Raw genomic sequence first — 22,353 nt, 5'->3', positions numbered from 1 at the left:
GTTTTTATTTTTAATCATAATTTAAAGATGCAAGTACACACACGTGCGCAGTATCCACTCCTATACTTAGCATTGTGCTTTTTGGCCAGATTGACACCATTTTAAATACTTTTACTGGCTAGTCATAATGAGAGTCTTGTACTTTTCATAGGCTCTCCGAGTAAAAGGATTAGTAGCTAGGTCGGAAGGGCGAGACGCTAACTTTTGATGGTCTTCAGTTCGAATCGCGAAGCTGAAAGTTTCTTTTTCTTTCTTTCTTTTTTTTTTAAATTTATTTATGTATTTTTCTCGAATTTTGCGAGAGTTACTATAAATTATTCCAAATCATATATTTCAAAACTAAAATTTAATATCAAAATATTTCTATATTTAATCAAAATTTAAACAAGCAAGTTCACGCACATGCGCAGTATCCACTCCTATACTTAGCATTGGGCGTTTTGAATAGATTGACACCACGTTTAATACTTTTATTCGCTAGTCATAATGAGAGTCTTAATCATTTCAGACGCTCTGTGGGTACAAGGATTTGTGGCTAGGTCGGCAGGGCGAGACGCTTACTTTTGAAGGTCTTCAGTTCGAATCGCGAAGCTGAAACATTTTTTTTAATTTCTGTTTCTTTCATTTTTTAAAAATTTATTTAGGTATTTTTCTCCAATTTTACGAGAGTTACTATAAATTATTCCAAATCATATATTTCAAAACTAAAATTTAATATCAAAATATTTCTATATTTAATCAAAATTTAAACAAGCAAGTTCACGCACATGCGCAGTATCCACTCCTATACTTAGCATTGGGCGTTTTGAATAGATTGACACCACGTTTAATACTTTTATTCGCTAGTCATAATGAGAGTCTTAATCATTTCAGACGCTCTGTGGGTACAAGGATTTGTGGCTAGGTCGGCAGGGCGAGACGCTAACTTTTGAAGGTCTTCAGTTCGAATCGCGAAGCTGAAATATTTTTTTTTTATTTCTGTTTCTTTCATTTTTTAAAAATTTATTTAGGTATTTTTCTCCAATTTTACGAGAGTTACTATAAATTATTCCAAATCATATATTTCAAAACTAAAATTTAATTTCAAAATATTTGTATTTTTTATCATAATTTAAAGAAGCAAGTTCACGCACATGCGCAGTATCCACTCCTATACTTAGCATTGGGCGTTTTGAATAGATTGGCACAACGTTTAATACTTTTATTCGCTAGTCATAATGAGAGTCTTAATCATTTCAGACGCTCTGTGGGTACAAGGATTTGTGGCTAGGTCGGCAGGGCGAGACGCTGACTTTTTGAAGGTCTTCAGTTCGAATCGCGAAGCTGAAAGATTTTTTTTTTATTTCTGTTTCTTTCTTTTTTTCAAAATTTATTTAGGTATTTTTCTCCAATTTTACGAGAGTTACTATAAATTATTCCAAATCATATATTTCAAAACTAAAATTTAATTTCAAAATATTTTTATTTTTAATCATAATTTAAAGATGCAAGTACACGCACATGCGCAGTATCCACTCCTATACTTAGCATTGTGCTTTTTGGCCAGATTGACACCATTTTTAATACTTTTACTGGCTAGTCATAATGAGAGTCTTGTACTTTTCATAGGCTCTCGGAGTAAAAGGATTAGTAGCTAGGTCGGCAGGGCGAGACGCTAACTTTTGATGGTCTTCAGTTCGAATCGCGAAGCTGAAAGTTTCTTTTTCTTTCTTTCTTTTTTTTTTAAATTTATGTATGTATTTTTCTCGAATTTTGCGAGAGTTACTATAAATTATTCCAAATCATATATTTCAAAACTAAAATTTAATATCAAAATATTTCTATATTTAATCAAAATTTAAACAAGCAAGTTCACGCACATGCGCAGTATCCACTCCTATACTTAGCATTGGGCGTTTTGAATAGATTGACACCACGTTTAATACTTTTATTCGCTAGTCATAATGAGAGTCTTAATCATTTCAGACGCTCTGTGGGTACAAGGATTTGTGGCTAGGTCGGCAGGACGAGACGCTAACTTTTGAAGGTCTTCAGTTCGAATCGCGAAGCTGGAACATTTTTTTTTTATTTCTGTTTCTTTCATTTTTTAAAAATTTATTTAGGTATTTTTCTCCAATTTTACGAGAGTTACTATAAATAATTCCAAATCATATATTTCAAAACTAAAATTTAATTTCAAAATATTTTTATTTTTAATCATAATTTAAAGATGCAAGTACACGCACATGCGCAGTATCCACTCCTATACTTAGCATTGTGCTTTTTGGCCAGATTGACACCATTTTAAATACTTTTACTGGTTAGTCATAATGAGAGTCTTGTACTTTTCATAGGCTCTCGGAGTAAAAGGATTAGTAGCTAGGTCGGCAGGGCGAGACTCTAACTTTTGATGGTCTTCAGTTCGAATGGCGAAGCTGAAAGTTTCTTTTTCTTTCTTTCTTTTTTTTTTTAATTTATTTATGTATTTTTCTCGAATTTTGCGAGAGTTACTTTAAATTATTCCAAATCATATATTTCAAAACTAAAATTTAATTTCAAAATATTTGTATTTTTTATCATAATTTAAACAAGCAAGTTCACGCACATGCGCAGTATCCACTCCTATACTTAGCATTGGGCGTTTTGAATAGATTGACACCACGTTTAATACTTTTATTCGCTAGTCATAATGAGAGTCTTAATCATTTCAGACGTTCTGTGGGTACAAGGATTTGTGGCTAGGTCGGCAGGGCGAGACTCTAACTTTTGAAGGTCTTCAGTTCGAATCGCGAAGCTGAAACATTTTTTTTTATTTCTGTTTCTTTCATTTTATAAAAATTTATTTAGGTATTTTTCTCCAATTTTACGAGAGTTACTATAAATTATTCCAAATCATATATTTCAAAACTAAAATTTAATTTCAAAATATTTGTATTTTTTATCATAATTTAAAGAAGCAAGTTCACGCACATGCGCAGTATCCACTCCAATACTTAGCATTGGGCGTTTTGAATAGATTGACACCACGTTTAATACTTTTATTCGCTAGTCATAATGTGAGTCTTAATCATTTCAGACGCTCTGTGGGTACAAGGATTTGTGGCTATTTCGGCAGGGCGAGACGCTAACTTTTGAAGGTCTTCAGTTCGAATCGCGAAGCTGAAACATTTTTTTTTTATTTCTGTTTCTTTCATTTTTTAAAAATTTATTTAGGTATTTTTCTCCAATTTTACGAGAGTTACTATAAATTATTCCAAATCATATATTTCAAAACTAAAATTTAATTTCAAAATATTTGTATTTTTTATCATAATTTAAAGAAGCAAGTTCACGCACATGCGCAGTATCCACTCCTATACTTAGCATTGGGCGTTTTGAATACATTGACACCACGTTTAATACTTTTATTCGCTAGTCATAATGAGAGTCTTAATCATTTCAGACGCACTGTGGGTAAGAGGATTTGTGGCTAGGTCGGCAGGGCGAGACGCTAACTTTTGAAGGTCTTCAGTTCGAATCGCGAAGCTGAAACATTTTTTTTTATTTCTGTTTCTTTCATTTTTTAAAAATTTATTTAGGTATTTTTCTCCAATTTTACGAGAGTTACTATAAATTATTCCAAATCATATATTTCAAAACTAAAATTTAATTTCAAAATATTTGTATTTTTTATCATAATTTAAAGAAGCAAGTTCACGCACATGCGCAGTATCCACTCCTATACTTAGCATTGGGCGTTTTGAATAGATTGACACCACGTTTAATGCTTTTATTCGCTAGTCATAATGAGAGTCTTAATCATTCCAGACGCTCTGTGGGTACAAGGATTTGTGTCTAGGTCGGCAGGGTGAGACGCTAACTTTTGAAGGTCTTCAGTTCGAATCGCGAAGCTGAAACATTTTTTTTTATTTCTGTTTCTTTCATTTTTTAAAAATTTATTTAGGTATTTTTCTCCAATTTTACGAGAGTTACTATAAATTATTCCAAATCATATATTTCAAAACTAAAATTTAATATCAAAATATTTCTATATTTAATCAAAATTTAAACAAGCAAGTTCACGCACATGCGCAGTATCCACTCCTATACTTAGCATTGGGCGTTTTGAATAGATTGACACCACGTTTAATACTTTTATTCGCTAGTCATAATGAGAGTCTTAATCATTTCAGACGCTCTGTGGGTACAAGGATTTGTGGCTAGGTCGGCAGGGCGAGACGCAAACTTTTGAAGGTCTTCAGTTCGAATCGCGAAGCTGAAACATTTTTTTTTATTTCTGTTTCTTTCATTTTTTAAAAATTTATTTAGGTATTTTTCTCCAATTTTACGAGAGTTACTATAAATTATTCCAAATCATATATTTCAAAACTAAAATTTAATTTCAAAATATTTGTATTTTTTATCATAATTTAAAGAAGCAAGTTCACGCACATGCGCAGTATCCACTCCTATACTTAGCATTGGGCGTTTTGAATAGATTTACACCACGTTTAATACTTTTATTCGCTTGTCATAATGTGAGTCTTAATCATTTCAGACGCTCTGTGGGTACAAGGATTTGTGGCTAGGTCGGCAGGGCGAGACGCTAACTTTTGAAGGTCTTCAGTTCGAATCGCGAAGCTGAAACATTTTTTTTTATTTCTGTTTCTTTCATTTTTTAAAAATTTATTTAGGTATTTTTCTCTAATTTTACGAGAGTTACTATAAATTATTCCAAATCATATATTTCAAAACTAAAATTTAATTTCAAAATATTTGTATTTTTTATCATAATTTAAAGAAGCAAGTTCACGCACATGCGAAGTATCCACTCCTATACTTAGCATTGGGCGTTTTGAATAGATTGACACCACGTTTAATACTTTTATTCGCTAGTCATAATGAGAGTCTTAATCATTTCAGACGCACTGTGGGTACAAGGATTTGTGGCTAGGTCGGCAGGGCGAGACGCTAACTTTTGAAGGTCTTCAGTTCGAATCGCGAAGCAGAAACATTTTTTTTTATTTCTGTTTCTTTCATTTTTTAAAAATTTATTTAGGTATTTTTCTCCAATTTTACGAGAGTTACTATAAATTATTCCAAATCATATATTTCAAAACTAAAATTTAATTTCAAAATATTTTTATTTTTAATCATAATTTAAAGATGCAAGTACACGCACATGCGCAGTATCCACTCCTATACTTAGCATTGTGCTTTTTGGCCAGATTGACACCATTTTAAATACTTTTACTGGTTAGTCATAATGAGAGTCTTGTACTTTTCTTAGGCTCTCGGAGTAAAAGGATTAGTAGCTAGGTCGGCAGGGCGAGACGCTAACTTTTGATGGTCTTCAGTTCGAATGGCGAAGCTGAAAGTTTCTTTTTCTTTCTTTCTTTTTTTTTTAAATTTATTTATGTATTTTTCTCGAATTTTGCGAGAGTTACTATAAATTATTCCAAATCATATATTTCAAAACTAAAATTTAATTTCAAAATATTTGTATTTTTTATCATAATTTAAAGAAGCAAGTTCACGCACATGCGCAGTATCCACTCCTATACTTAGCATTGGGCGTTTTGAATAGATTGACACCACGTTTAATGCTTTTATTCGCTAGTCATAATGAGAGTCTTAATCATTTCAGACGCTCTGTGGGTACAAGGATTTGTGGCTAGGTCGGCAGGGCAAGACGCTAACTTTTGAAGGTCTTCAGTTCGAATCGCGAAGCTGAAACATTTTTTTTTATTTCTGTTTCTTTCATTTTTTAAAAATTTATTTAGGTATTTTTCTTCAATTTTACGAGAGTTACTATAAATTATTCCAAATCATATATTTCAAAACTAAAATTTAATATCAAAATATTTCTATATTTAATCAAAATTTAAAGATGCAAGTACACGCACATGCGCAGTATCCACTTCTATACTTAGCATTGTGCTTTTTGGCCAGATTGACACCATTTTAAATACTTTTACTGGTTAGTCATAATGAGAGTCTTGTACTTTTCATAGGCTCTCGGAGTAAAAGGATTAGTAGCTAGGTCGGCAGGGCGAGACGCTAACTTTTGATGGTCTTCAGTTCGAATGGCGAAGCTGAAAGTTTCTTTTTCTTTCTTTCTTTTTTTTTTAATTTATTTATGTATTTTTCTCGAATTTTGCGAGAGTTACTATAAATTATTCCAAATCATATATTTCAAAACTAAAATTTAATTTCAAAATATTTGTATTTTTTATCATAATTTAAAGAAGCAAGTTCACGCACATGCGCAGTATCCACTCCTATACTTAGCATTGGGCGTTTTGAATAGATTGACACCACGTTTAATGCTTTTATTCGCTAGTCATAATGAGAGTCTTAATCATTTCAGACGCTCTGTGGGTACAAGGATTTGTGGCTAGGTCGGCAGGGCGAGACGCTAACTTTTGAAGGTCTTCAGTTCGAATCGCGAAGCTGAAACATTTTTTTTTTATTTCTGTTTCTTTCATTTTTTAAAAATTTATTTAGGTATTTTTCTCCAATTTTACGAGAGTTACTATAAATTATTCCAAAACATATATTTCAAAACTAAAATTTAATATCAAAATATTTGTATTTTTTATCATAATTTAAAGAAGCAACTTCACGCACATGCGCAGTATCCACTCCTATACTTAGCATTGGGCGTTTTGAATAGATTGACACCACGTTTAATACTTTTATTCGCTAGTCATAATGAGAGTCTTAATCATTTCAGACGTTCTGTGGGTACAAGGATTTGTGGCTAGGTCGGCAGGGCGAGACGCTAACTTTTGAAGGTCTTCAGTTCGAATCGCGAAGCTGAAACATTTTTTTTTATTTCTGTTTCTTTCATTTTATAAAAATTTATTTAGGTATTTTTCTCCAATTTTACGAGAGTTACTATAAATTATTCCAAATCATATATTTCAAAACTAAAATTTAATTTCAAAATATTTGTATTTTTTATCATAATTTAAAGAAGCAAGTTCACGCACATGCGCAGTATCCACTCCTATACTTAGCATTGGGCGTTTTGAATAGATTGACACCACGTTTAATGCTTTTATTCGCTAGTCATAATGAGAGTCTTAATCATTTCAGACGCTCTGTGGGTACAAGGATTTGTGGCTAGGTCGGCAGGGCAAGACGCTAACTTTTGAAGGTCTTCAGTTCGAATCGCGAAGCTGAAACATTTTTTTTTATTTCTGTTTCTTTCATTTTTTAAAAATTTATTTAGGTATTTTTCTCCAATTTTACGAGAGTTACTATAAATTATTCCAAATCATATATTTCAAAACTAAAATTTAATATCAAAATATTTCTATATTTAATCAAAATTTAAAGATGCAAGTACACGCACATGCGCAGTATCCACTTCTATACTTAGCATTGTGCTTTTTGGCCAGATTGACACCATTTTAAATACTTTTACTGGTTAGTCATAATGAGAGTCTTGTACTTTTCATAGGCTCTCGGAGTAAAAGGATTAGTAGCTAGGTCGGCAGGGCGAGACGCTGACTTTTGATGGTCTTCAGTTCGAATGGCGAAGCTGAAAGTTTCTTTTTCTTTCTTTCTTTTTTTTTTTAATTTATTTATGTATTTTTCTCGAATTTTGCGAGAGTTACTATAAATTATTCCAAATCATATATTTCAAAACTAAAATTTAATTTCAAAATATTTGTATTTTTTATCATAATTTAAAGAAGCAAGTTCACGCACATGCGCAGTATCCACTCCTATACTTAGCATTGGGCGTTTTGAATAGATTGACACCACGTTTAATGCTTTTATTCGCTAGTCATAATGAGAGTCTTAATCATTTCAGACGCTCTGTGGGTACAAGGATTTGTGGCTAGGTCGGCAGGGCGAGACGCTAACTTTTGAAGGTCTTCAGTTCGAATCGCGAAGCTGAAACATTTTTTTTTTATTTCTGTTTCTTTCATTTTTTAAAAATTTATTTAGGTATTTTTCTCCAATTTTACGAGAGTTACTATAAATTATTCCAAATCATATATTTCAAAACTAAAATTTAATTTCAAAATATTTGTATTTTTTATCATAATTTAAAGAAGCAAGTTCACGCACATGCGCAGTATCCACTCCTATACTTAGCATTGGGCGTTTTGAATAGATTGACACCACGTTTAATACTTTTATTCGCTAGTCATAATGAGAGTCTTAATCATTTCAGACGCCCTGTGGGTACAAGGATTTGTGGCTAGGTCGGCAGGGCGAGACGCTAACTTTTGAAGGTCTTCAGTTCGAATCGCGAAGCTGAAACATTTTTTTTTATTTCTGTTTCTTTCATTTTTTAAAAATTTATTTAGGTATTTTTCTCCAATTTTACGAGAGTTACTATAAATTATTCCAAATCATATATTTCAAAACTAAAATTTAATATCAAAATATTTCTATATTTAATCAAAATTTAAACAAGCAAGTTCACGCACATGCGCAGTATCCACTCCTATACTTAGCATTGGGCGTTTTGAATAGATTGACACCACGTTTAATACTTTTATTCGCTAGTCATAATGAGAGTCTTAATCATTTCAGACGTTCTGTGGGTACAAGGATTTGTGGCTAGGTCGGCAGGGCGAGACGCTAACTTTTGAAGGTCTTCAGTTCGAATCGCGAAGCTGAAACATTTTTTTTTATTTCTGTTTCTTTCATTTTATAAAAATTTATTTAGGTATTTTTCTCCAATTTTACGAGAGTTACTATAAATTATTCCAAATCATATATTTCAAAACTAAAATTTAATTTCAAAATATTTGTATTTTTTATCATAATTTAAAGAAGCAAGTTCACGCACATGCGCAGTATCCACTCCTATACTTAGCATTGGGCGTTTTGAATAGATTGACACCACGTTTAATGCTTTTATTCGCTAGTCATAATGAGAGTCTTAATCATTTCAGACGCTCTGTGGGTACAAGGATTTGTGGCTAGGTCGGCAGGGCAAGACGCTAACTTTTGAAGGTCTTCAGTTCGAATCGCGAAGCTGAAACATTTTTTTTTATTTCTGTTTCTTTCATTTTTTAAAAATTTATTTAGGTATTTTTCTTCAATTTTACGAGAGTTACTATAAATTATTCCAAATCATATATTTCAAAACTAAAATTTAATATCAAAATATTTCTATATTTAATCAAAATTTAAAGATGCAAGTACACGCACATGCGCAGTATCCACTTCTATACTTAGCATTGTGCTTTTTGGCCAGATTGACACCATTTTAAATACTTTTACTGGTTAGTCATAATGAGAGTCTTGTACTTTTCATAGGCTCTCGGAGTAAAAGGATTAGTAGCTAGGTCGGCAGGGCGAGACGCTAACTTTTGATGGTCTTCAGTTCGAATGGCGAAGCTGAAAGTTTCTTTTTCTTTCTTTCTTTTTTTTTTAATTTATTTATGTATTTTTCTCGAATTTTGCGAGAGTTACTATAAATTATTCCAAATCATATATTTCAAAACTAAAATTTAATTTCAAAATATTTGTATTTTTTATCATAATTTAAAGAAGCAAGTTCACGCACATGCGCAGTATCCACTCCTATACTTAGCATTGGGCGTTTTGAATAGATTGACACCACGTTTAATGCTTTTATTCGCTAGTCATAATGAGAGTCTTAATCATTTCAGACGCTCTGTGGGTACAAGGATTTGTGGCTAGGTCGGCAGGGCGAGACGCTAACTTTTGAAGGTCTTCAGTTCGAATCGCGAAGCTGAAACATTTTTTTTTTATTTCTGTTTCTTTCATTTTTTAAAAATTTATTTAGGTATTTTTCTCCAATTTTACGAGAGTTACTATAAATTATTCCAAAACATATATTTCAAAACTAAAATTTAATATCAAAATATTTGTATTTTTTATCATAATTTAAAGAAGCAACTTCACGCACATGCGCAGTATCCACTCCTATACTTAGCATTGGGCGTTTTGAATAGATTGACACCACGTTTAATACTTTTATTCGCTAGTCATAATGAGAGTCTTAATCATTTCAGACGTTCTGTGGGTACAAGGATTTGTGGCTAGGTCGGCAGGGCGAGACGCTAACTTTTGAAGGTCTTCAGTTCGAATCGCGAAGCTGAAACATTTTTTTTTATTTCTGTTTCTTTCATTTTATAAAAATTTATTTAGGTATTTTTCTCCAATTTTACGAGAGTTACTATAAATTATTCCAAATCATATATTTCAAAACTAAAATTTAATTTCAAAATATTTGTATTTTTTATCATAATTTAAAGAAGCAAGTTCACGCACATGCGCAGTATCCACTCCTATACTTAGCATTGGGCGTTTTGAATAGATTGACACCACGTTTAATGCTTTTATTCGCTAGTCATAATGAGAGTCTTAATCATTTCAGACGCTCTGTGGGTACAAGGATTTGTGGCTAGGTCGGCAGGGCAAGACGCTAACTTTTGAAGGTCTTCAGTTCGAATCGCGAAGCTGAAACATTTTTTTTTATTTCTGTTTCTTTCATTTTTTAAAAATTTATTTAGGTATTTTTCTCCAATTTTACGAGAGTTACTATAAATTATTCCAAATCATATATTTCAAAACTAAAATTTAATATCAAAATATTTCTATATTTAATCAAAATTTAAAGATGCAAGTACACGCACATGCGCAGTATCCACTTCTATACTTAGCATTGTGCTTTTTGGCCAGATTGACACCATTTTAAATACTTTTACTGGTTAGTCATAATGAGAGTCTTGTACTTTTCATAGGCTCTCGGAGTAAAAGGATTAGTAGCTAGGTCGGCAGGGCGAGACGCTGACTTTTGATGGTCTTCAGTTCGAATGGCGAAGCTGAAAGTTTCTTTTTCTTTCTTTCTTTTTTTTTTTAATTTATTTATGTATTTTTCTCGAATTTTGCGAGAGTTACTATAAATTATTCCAAATCATATATTTCAAAACTAAAATTTAATTTCAAAATATTTGTATTTTTTATCATAATTTAAAGAAGCAAGTTCACGCACATGCGCAGTATCCACTCCTATACTTAGCATTGGGCGTTTTGAATAGATTGACACCACGTTTAATGCTTTTATTCGCTAGTCATAATGAGAGTCTTAATCATTTCAGACGCTCTGTGGGTACAAGGATTTGTGGCTAGGTCGGCAGGGCGAGACGCTAACTTTTGAAGGTCTTCAGTTCGAATCGCGAAGCTGAAACATTTTTTTTTTATTTCTGTTTCTTTCATTTTTTAAAAATTTATTTAGGTATTTTTCTCCAATTTTACGAGAGTTACTATAAATTATTCCAAATCATATATTTCAAAACTAAAATTTAATTTCAAAATATTTGTATTTTTTATCATAATTTAAAGAAGCAAGTTCACGCACATGCGCAGTATCCACTCCTATACTTAGCATTGGGCGTTTTGAATAGATTGACACCACGTTTAATACTTTTATTCGCTAGTCATAATGAGAGTCTTAATCATTTCAGACGCACTGTGGGTACAAGGATTTGTGGCTAGGTCGGCAGGGCGAGACGCTAACTTTTGAAGGTCTTCAGTTCGAATCGCGAAGCTGAAACATTTTTTTTTATTTCTGTTTCTTTCATTTTTTAAAAATTTATTTAGGTATTTTTCTCCAATTTTACGAGAGTTACTATAAATTATTCCAAATCATATATTTCAAAACTAAAATTTAATATCAAAATATTTCTATATTTAATCAAAATTTAAACAAGCAAGTTCACGCACATGCGCAGTATCCACTCCTATACTTAGCATTGGGCGTTTTGAATAGATTGACACCACGTTTAATACTTTTATTCGCTAGTCATAATGAGAGTCTTAATCATTTCAGACGTTCTGTGGGTACAAGGATTTGTGGCTAGGTCGGCAGGGCGAGACGCTAACTTTTGAAGGTCTTCAGTTCGAATCGCGAAGCTGAAACATTTTTTTTTATTTCTGTTTCTTTCATTTTATAAAAATTTATTTAGGTATTTTTCTCCAATTTTACGAGAGTTACTATAAATTATTCCAAATCATATATTTCAAAACTAAAATTTAATTTCAAAATATTTGTATTTTTTATCATAATTTAAAGAAGCAAGTTCACGCACATGCGCAGTATCCACTCCAATACTTAGCATTGGGCGTTTTGAATAGATTGACACCACGTTTAATACTTTTATTCGCTAGTCATAATGTGAGTCTTAATCATTTCAGACGCTCTGTGGGTACAAGGATTTGTGGCTATTTCGGCAGGGCGAGACGCTAACTTTTGAAGGTCTTCAGTTCGAATCGCGAAGCTGAAACATTTTTTTTTTATTTCTGTTTCTTTCATTTTTTAAAAATTTATTTAGGTATTTTTCTCCAATTTTACGAGAGTTACTATAAATTATTCCAAATCATATATTTCAAAACTAAAATTTAATTTCAAAATATTTGTATTTTTTATCATAATTTAAAGAAGCAAGTTCACGCACATGCGCAGTATCCACTCCTATACTTAGCATTGGGCGTTTTGAATACATTGACACCACGTTTAATACTTTTATTCGCTAGTCATAATGAGAGTCTTAATCATTTCAGACGCACTGTGGGTAAGAGGATTTGTGGCTAGGTCGGCAGGGCGAGACGCTAACTTTTGAAGGTCTTCAGTTCGAATCGCGAAGCTGAAACATTTTTTTTTATTTCTGTTTCTTTCATTTTTTAAAAATTTATTTAGGTATTTTTCTCCAATTTTACGAGAGTTACTATAAATTATTCCAAATCATATATTTCAAAACTAAAATTTAATTTCAAAATATTTGTATTTTTTATCATAATTTAAAGAAGCAAGTTCACGCACATGCGCAGTATCCACTCCTATACTTAGCATTGGGCGTTTTGAATAGATTGACACCACGTTTAATGCTTTTATTCGCTAGTCATAATGAGAGTCTTAATCATTCCAGACGCTCTGTGGGTACAAGGATTTGTGACTAGGTCGGCAGGGTGAGACGCTAACTTTTGAAGGTCTTCAGTTCGAATCGCGAAGCTGAAACATTTTTTTTTATTTCTGTTTCTTTCATTTTTTAAAAATTTATTTAGGTATTTTTCTCCAATTTTACGAGAGTTACTATAAATTATTCCAAATCATATATTTCAAAACTAAAATTTAATTTCAAAATATTTGTATTTTTTATCATAATTTAAAGAAGCAAGTTCACGCACATGCGCAGTATCCACTCCTATACTTAGCATTGGGCGTTTTGAATAGATTGACACCACGTTTAATGCTTTTATTCGCTAGTCATAATGAGAGTCTTAATCATTCCAGACGCTCTGTGGGTACAAGGATTTGTGACTAGGTCGGCAGGGTGAGACGCTAACTTTTGAAGGTCTTCAGTTCGAATCGCGAAGCTGAAACATTTTTTTTTATTTCTGTTTCTTTCATTTTTTAAAAATTTATTTAGGTATTTTTCTCCAATTTTACGAGAGTTACTATAAATTATTCCAAATCATATATTTCAAAACTAAAATTTAATATCAAAATATTTCTATATTTAATCAAAATTTAAACAAGCAAGTTCACGCACATGCGCAGTATCCACTCCTATACTTAGCATTGTGCTTTTTGGCCAGATTGACACCATTTTAAATACTTTTACTGGCTAGTCATAAAGAGAGTCTTGTACTTTTCATAGGCTCTCGGAGTAAAAGGATTAGTAGCTAGGTCGGCAGGGCGAGACGCTAACTTTTGATGGTCTTCAGTTCGAATCGCGAAACTGAAAGTTTCTTTTTCTTTCTTTCATTTTTTTTTAAATTTATTTATGTATTTTTCTCGAATTTTGCGAGAGTTACTATAAATTATTCCAAATCATATATTTCAAAACTAAAATTTAATATCAAAATATTTCTATATTTAATCAAAATTTAAACAAGCAAGTTCACGCACATGCGCAGTATCCACTCCTATACTTAGCATTGGGCGTTTTGAATAGATTGACACCACGTTTAATACTTTTATTCGCTAGTCATAATGTGAGTCTTAATCATTTCAGACGCTCTGTGGGTACAAGGATTTGTGGCTAGGTCGGCAGGGCGAGACGCTAACTTTTGAAGGTCTTCAGTTCGAATCGCGAAGCTGAAACATTTTTTTTTTATTTCTGTTTCTTTCATTTTTTAAAAATTTATTTAGGTATTTTTCTCCAATTTTACGAGAGTTACTATAAATTATTCCAAATCATATATTTCAAAACTAAAATTTAATTTCAAAATATTTGTATTTTTTATCATAATTTAAAGAAGCAAGTTCACGCACATGCGCAGTATCCACTCCTATACTTAGCATTGGGCGTTTTGAATAGATTGACACCACGTTTAATACTTTTATTCGCTAGTCATAATGAGAGTCTTAATCATTTCAGACGCACTGTGGGTACAAGGATTTGTGGCTAGGTCGGCAGGGCGAGACGCTAACTTTTGAAGGTCTTCAGTTCGAATCGCAAAGCTGAAACATTTTTTTTTATTTGTGTTTCTTTCATTTTTTAAAAATTTATGTAGGTATTTTTCTCCAATTTTACGAGAGTTACTATAAATTATTCCAAATCATATATTTCAAAACTAAAATTTAATTTCAAAATATTTTTATTTTCAATCATAATTTAAAGATGCAAGTACACGCACATGCGCAGTATCCACTCCTATACTTAGCATTGTGCTTTTTGGCCAGATTGACACCATTTTAAATACTTTTACTGGTTAGTCATAATGAGAGTCTTGTACTTTTCATAGGCTCTCGGAGTAAAAGGATTAGTAGCTAGGTCGGCAGGGCGAGACGCTAACTTTTGATGGTCTGCAGTTCGAATGGCGAAGCTGAAAGTTTCTTTTTCTTTCTTTCTTTTTTTTTTAATTTATTTATGTATTTTTCTCGAATTTTGCGAGAGTTACTATAAATTATTCCAAATCATATATTTCAAAACTAAAATTTAATTTCAAAATATTTGTATTTTTTATCATAATTTAAAGAAGCAAGTTCACGCACATCCGCAGTATCCACTCCTATACTTAGCATTGGGCGTTTTGAATAGATTGACACCACGTTTAATGCTTTTATTCGCTAGTCATAATGAGAGTCTTAATCATTCCAGACGCTCTGTGGGTACAAGGATTTGTGACTAGGTCGGCAGGGTGAGACGCTAACTTTTGAAGGTCTTCAGTTCGAATCGCGAAGCTGAAACATTTTTTTTTATTTCTGTTTCTTTCATTTTTTAAAAATTTATTTAGGTATTTTTCTCCAATTTTACGAGAGTTACTATAAATTATTCCAAATCATATATTTCAAAACTAAAATTTAATTTCAAAATATTTGTATTTTTTATCATAATTTAAAGAAGCAAGTTCACGCACATGCGCAGTATCCACTCCTATACTTAGCATTGGGCGTTTTGAATAGATTGACACCACGTTTAATACTTTTATTCGCTAGTCATAATGAGAGTCTTAATCATTTCAGACGCACTGTGGGTACAAGGATTTGTGGCTAGGTCGGCAGGGCGAGACGCTAACTTTTGAAGGTCTTCAGTTCAAATCGAAAAGCTGAAACATTTTTTTTTATTTGTGTTTCTTTCATTTTTTAAAAATTTATTTAGGTATTTTTCTCCAATTTTACGAGAGTTACTATAAATTATTCCAAATCATATATTTCAAAACTGAAATTTAATTTCAAAATATTTTTATTTTTAATCATAATTTAAAGATGCAAGTACACGCACATGCGCAGTATCCACTCCTATACTTAGCATTGTGCTTTTTGGCCAGATTGACACCATTTTAAATACTTTTACTGGCTAGTCATAAAGAGAGTCTTGTACTTTTCACAGGCTCTCGGAGTAAAAGGATTAGTAGCTAGGTCGGCAGGGCGAGACGCCAACTTTTGATGGTCTTCAGTTCGAATCGCGAAACTGAAAGTTTCTTTTTCTTTCTTTCATTTTTTTTTTAAATTTATTTATGTATTTTTCTCGAATTTTGCGAGAGTTACTATAAATTATTCCAAATCATATATTTCAAAACTAAAATTTTATATCAAAATATTTCTATATTTAATCAAAATTTAAACAAGCAAGTTCACGCACATGCGCAGTATCCACTCCTATACTTAGCATTGGGCGTTTTGAATAGATTGACACCACGTTTAATGCTTTTATTCGCTAGTCATAATGAGAGTCTTAATCATTTCAGACGCTCTGTGGGTACAAGGATTTGTGGCTAGGTCGGCAGGGCGAGACGCTAACTTTTGAAGGTCTTCAGTTCGAATCGCGAAGCTGAAACATTTTTTTTTTATTTCTGTTTCTTTCATTTTTTAAAAATTTATTTAGGTATTTTTCTCCAATTTTACGAGAGTTACTATAAATTATTCCAAATCATATATTTCAAAACTGAAATTTAATTTCAAAATATTTTTATTTTTAATCATAATTTAAAGATGCAAGTACACGCACATCCGCAGTATCCACTCCTATACTTAGCATTGGGCGTTTTGGCCAGATTGACACCATTTTAAATACTTTTACTGGCTAGTCATAAAGAGAGTCTTGTACTTTTCATAGGCTCTCGGAGTAAAAGGATTAGCAGCTAGGTCGGCAGGGCGAGACGCCAACTTTTGATGGTCTTCAGTTCGAATCGCGAAACTGAAAGTTTCTTTTTCTTTCTTTCATTTTTTTTTAAAATTTATTTATGTATTTTTCTCGAATTTTGCGAGAGTAACTATAAATTATTCCAAATCATATATTTCAAAACTAAAATTTAATATCAAAATATTTCTATATTTAATCAAAATTTAAACAAGCAAGTTCACGCACATGCGCAGTATCCACTCCTATACTTAGCATTGGGCGTTTTGAATAGATTGACACCACGTTTAATACTTTTATTCGCTAGTCATAATGAGAGTCTTAATCATTTCAGACGCTCTGTGGGTACAAGGATTTGTGGCTAAGTCGGCAGGGCGAGACGCTAACATTTGAAGGTCTTCAGTTCGAATCGCGAAGCTGAAACATTTTTTTTTATTTCTGTTTCTTTCATTTTTTAAAAATTTATTTAGGTATTTTTCTCCAATTTTACGAGAGTTACTATAAATTATTCCAAATCATATATTTCAAAACTAAAATTTAATATCAAAATATTTCTATATTTAATCAAAATTTAAACAAGCAAGTTCACGCACATGCGCAGTATCCACTCCTATACTTAGCATTGGGCGTTTTGAATAGATTGACACCACGTTTAATACTTTTATTCGCTAGACATAATGGGAGTCTTAATCATTTCAAACGCACTGTGGGTACGAGGATTTGTGGCTAAGTCGGCAGGGCGAGACGCTAACTTTTGAAGGTCTTCAGTTCGAATCGCGAAGCTGAAACATTTTTTTTTATTTCTGTTTCTTTCATTTTTTAAAAATTTATTTAGGTATTTTTCTCCAATTTTACGAGAGTTACTATAAATTATTCCAAATCATATATTTCAAAACTAAAATTTAATATCAAAATATTTCTATATTTAATCAAAATTTAAACAAGCAAGTTCACGCACATGCGCAGTATCCACTCCTATATTTAGCATTGGGCGTTTTGAATAGATTGACACCACGTTTAATACTTTTATTCGCTAGTCATAATGAGAGTCTTAATCATTTCAGACGCACTGTGGGTACAAGGATTTGTGGCTAAGTCGGCAGGGCGAGACGCTAACTTTTGAAGGTCTTCAGTTCGAATCGCGAAGCTGAAACATTTTTTTTTTATTTCTGTTTCTTTCATTTTTTAAAAATTTATTTAGGTATTTTTCTCCAATTTTACGAGAGTTACTATAAATTATTCCAAATCATATATTTCAAAACTGAAATTTAATTTCAAAATATTTTTATTTTTAATCATAATTTAAAGATGCAAGTACACGCACATGCGCAGTATCCACTCCTATACTTAGCATTGTGCTTTTTGGCCAGATTGACACCATTTTAAATACTTTTACTGGCTAGTCATAAAGAGAGTCTTGTACTTTTCATAGGCTCTCGGAGTAAAAGGATTAGTAGCTAGGTCGGCAGGGCGAGACGCCAACTTTTGATGGTCTTCAGTTCGAATCGCGAAACTGAAAGTTTCTTTTTCTTTCTTTCATTTTTTTTTAAATTTATTTATGTATTTTTCTCGAATTTTGCGAGAGTTACTATAAATTATTCCAAATCATATATTTCAAAACTAAAATTTTATATCAAAATATTTCTATATTTAATCAAAATTTAAACAAGCAAGTTCACGCGCATGCGCAGTATCCACTCCTATACTTAGCATTGGGCGTTTTGAATAGATTGACACCACGTTTAATACTTTTATTCGCTAGTCATAATGAGAGTCTTAATCATTTCAGACGCACTGTGGGTACAAGGATTTGTGGCTAGGTCGGCAGGGCGAGACGCTAACTTTTGAAGGTCTTCAGTTCGAATCGCGAAGCTGAAATATTTTTTTTTATTTCTGTATCTTTCATTTTTTAAAAATTTATTTAGGTATTTTTCTCCAATTTTACGAGAGTTACTATAAATTATTCCAAATCATATATTTCAAAACTAAAATTTAATTTCAAAATATTTGTATTTTTTATCATAATTTAAAGAAGCAAGTTCACGCACATGCGCAGTATCCACTCCTATACTTAGCATTGGGCGTTTTGAATAGATTGACACCACGTTTAATGCTTTTATTCGCTAGTCATAATGAGAGTCTTAATCATTTCAGACGCTCTGTGGGTACAAGGATTTGTGGCTTGGTCGGCAGGGCGAGACGCTAACTTTTGAAGGTCTTCAGTTCGAATCGCGAAGCTGAAACATTTTTTTTTTATTTCTGTTTCTTTCATTTTTTAAAAATTTATTTAGGTATTTTTCTCCAATTTTACGAGAGTTACTATAAATTATTCCAAATCATATATTTCAAAACTGAAATTTAATTTCAAAATATTTTTATTTTTAATCATAATTTAAAGATGCAAGTACACGCACATGCGCAGTATCCACTCCTATACTTAGCATTGTGCTTTTTGGCCAGATTGACACCATTTTAAATACTTTTACTGGCTAGTCATAAAGAGAGTCTTGTACTTTTCATAGGCTCTCGGAGTAAAAGGATTAGTAGCTAGGTCGGCAGGGCGAGACGCCAACTTTTGATGGTCTTCAGTTCGAATCGCGAAACTGAAAGTTTCTTTTTCTTTCTTTCATTTTTTTTTAAATTTATTTATGTATTTTTCTCGAATTTTGCGAGAGTTACTATAAATTATTCCAAATCATATATTTCAAAACTAAAATTTTATATCAAAATATTTCTATATTTAATCAAAATTTAAACAAGCAAGTTCACGCACATGCGCAGTATCCACTCCTATACTTAGCATTGGGCGTTTTGAATAGATTGACACCACGTTTAATACTTTTATTCGCTAGTCATAATGAGAGTCTTAATCATTTCAGACGCACTGTGGGTACAAGGATTTGTGGCTAGGTCGGCAGGGCGAGACGCTAACTTTTGAAGGTCTTCAGTTCGAATCGCGAAGCTGAAACATTTTTTTTTATTTCTGTTTCTTTCATTTTTTTAAAAATTTATTTAGGTATTTTTCTCCAATTTTACGAGAGTTACTATAAATTATTCCAAATCATATATTTCAAAACTAAAATTTAATTTCAAAATATTTGTATTTTTTATCATAATTTAAAGAAGCAAGTTCACGCACATGCGCAGTATCCACTCCTATACTTAGCATTGGGCGTTTTGAATAGATTGACACCACGTTTAATGCTTTTATTCGCTAGTCATAATGAGAGTCTTAATCATTTCAGACGCTCTGTGGGTACAAGGATTTGTGGCTAGGTCGGCAGGGCGAGACGCTAACTTTTGAAGGTCTTCAGTTCGAATCGCGAAGCTGAAACATTTTTTTTTTATTTCTGTTTCTTTCATTTTTTAAAAATTTATTTAGGTATTTTTCTCCAATTTTACGAGAGTTACTATAAATTATTCCAAATCATATATTTCAAAACTGAAATTTAATTTCAAAATATTTTTATTTTTAATCATAATTTAAAGATGCAAGTACACGCACATGCGCAGTATCCACTCCTATACTTAGCATTGTGCTTTTTGGCCAGATTGACACCATTTTAAATACTTTTACTGGCTAGTCATAAAGAGAGTCTTGTACTTTTCATAGGCTCTCGGAGTAAAAGGATTAGTAGCTAGGTCGGCAGGGCGAGACGCCAACTTTTGATGGTCTTCAGTTCGAATCGCGAAACTGAACGTTTCTTTTTCTTTCTTTCATTTTTTTTTTAATTTATTTATGTATTTTTCTCGAATTTTGCGAGAGTTACTATAAATTATTCCAAATCATATATTTCAAAACTAAAATTTAATATCAAAATATTTCTATATTTAATCAAAATTTAAACACGCAAGTTTACGCACATGCGCAGTATCCACTCCTATACTTAGCATTGGGCGTTTTGAATAGATTGACACCACGTTTAATACTTTTATTCGCTAGTCATAATGAGAGTCTTAATCATTTCAGACGCACTGTGGGTACAAGGATTTGTGGCTAAGTCGGCAGGGCGAGACGCTAACTTTTGAAGGTCTTCAGTTCGAATCGCGAAGCTGAAACATTTTTTTTATTTCTGTTTCTTTCATTTTTTAAAAATTTATTTATGTATTTTTCTCCAATTTTACGAGAGTTACTATAAATTATTCCAAATCATATATTTCAAAACTAAAATTTAATATCAAAATATTTCTATATTTAATCAAAATTTAAACAAGCAAGTTCACGCACATGCGCAGTATCCACTCCTATACTTAGCATTGGGCGTTTTGAATAGATTGACACCACGTTTGATACTTTTATTCGCTAGTCATAATGAGAGTCTTAATCATTTCAGACGCACTGTGGGTACAAGGATTTGTGGCTAAGTCGGCAGCGCGAGACGCTAACTTTTGAAGGTCTTCAGTTCGAATCGCGAAGCTGAAACATTTTTTTTTATTTCTGTTTCTTTCATTTTTTAAAAATTTATTTAGGTATTTTTCTCCAATTTTAGGAGAGTTACTATAAATTATTCTAAATCATATATTTCAAAACTAAAATTTAATATCAAAATATTTCTATATTTAATCAAAATTTAAACAAGCAAGTTCACGCACATGCGCAGTATCCACTCCTATACTTAGCATTGGGCGTTTTGAATAGATTGACACCACGTTTAATACTTTTATTCGCTAGTCATAATAAGAGTCTTAATCATTTCAGACGCACTGTGGGTACAAGGATTTGTGGCTAAGTCGGCAGGGCGAGACGCTAACTTTTGAAAGTCTTCAGTTCGAATCGCGAAGCTGAAACATTTTTTTTTATTTCTGTTTCTTTCATTTTTTAAAAATTTATTTAGGTATTTTTCTCCAATTTTACGAGAGTTACTATAAATTATTCCAAATCATATATTTCAAAACTGAAATTTAATTTCAAAATATTTTTATTTTTAATCATAATTTAAAGATGCAAGTACACGCACATGCGCAGTATCCACTCCTATACTTAGCATTGTGCTTTTTGGCCAGATTGACACCATTTTAAATACTTTTACTGGCTAGTCATAAAGAGAGTCTTGTACTTTTCATAGGCTCTCGGAGTAAAATGATTAGCAGCTAGGTCGGCAGGGCGAGACGCCAACTTTTGATGGTCTTCAGTTCGAATCGCGAAACTGAAAGTTTCTTTTTCTTTCTTTCATTTTTTTTTAAAATTTATTTATGTATTTTTCTCGAATTTTGCGAGAGTAACTATAAATTATTCCAAATCATATATTTCAAAACTAAAATTTAATATCAAAATATTTCTATATTTAATCAAAATTTAAACAAGCAAGTTCACGCACATGCGCAGTATCCACTCCTATACTTAGCATTGGGCGTTTTGAATAGATTGACACCACGTTTAATACTTTTATTCGCTAGTCATAATGAGAGTCTTAATCATTTCAGACGCACTGTGGGTACAAGGATTTGTGGCTAAGTCGGCAGGGCGAGACGCTAACTTTTGAAGGTCTTCAGTTCGAATCGCGAAGCTGAAACATTTTTTTTTATTTCTGTTTCTTTCATTTTTTAAAAATTTATTTATGTATTTTTCTCCAATTTTACGAGAGTTACTATAAATTATTCCAAATCATATATTTCAAAACTAAAATTTAATATCAAAATATTTCTATATTTAATCAAAATTTAAACAAGCAAGTTCACGCACATGCGCAGTATCCACTCCTATACTTAGCATTGGGCGTTTTGAATAGATTGACACCACGTTTGATACTTTTATTCGCTAGTCATAATGAGAGTCTTAATCATTTCAGACGCACTGTGGGTACAAGGA

The sequence above is a fragment of the Argiope bruennichi genome, chromosome 10, assembly GCF_947563725.1.
Source record: "Argiope bruennichi chromosome 10, qqArgBrue1.1, whole genome shotgun sequence".
NCBI classification, from domain to species: domain Eukaryota; kingdom Metazoa; phylum Arthropoda; class Arachnida; order Araneae; family Araneidae; genus Argiope; species Argiope bruennichi.
The sequence above is the reverse complement of the archived record's forward strand: the minus strand, read 5'-3'. Positions refer to the sequence as shown.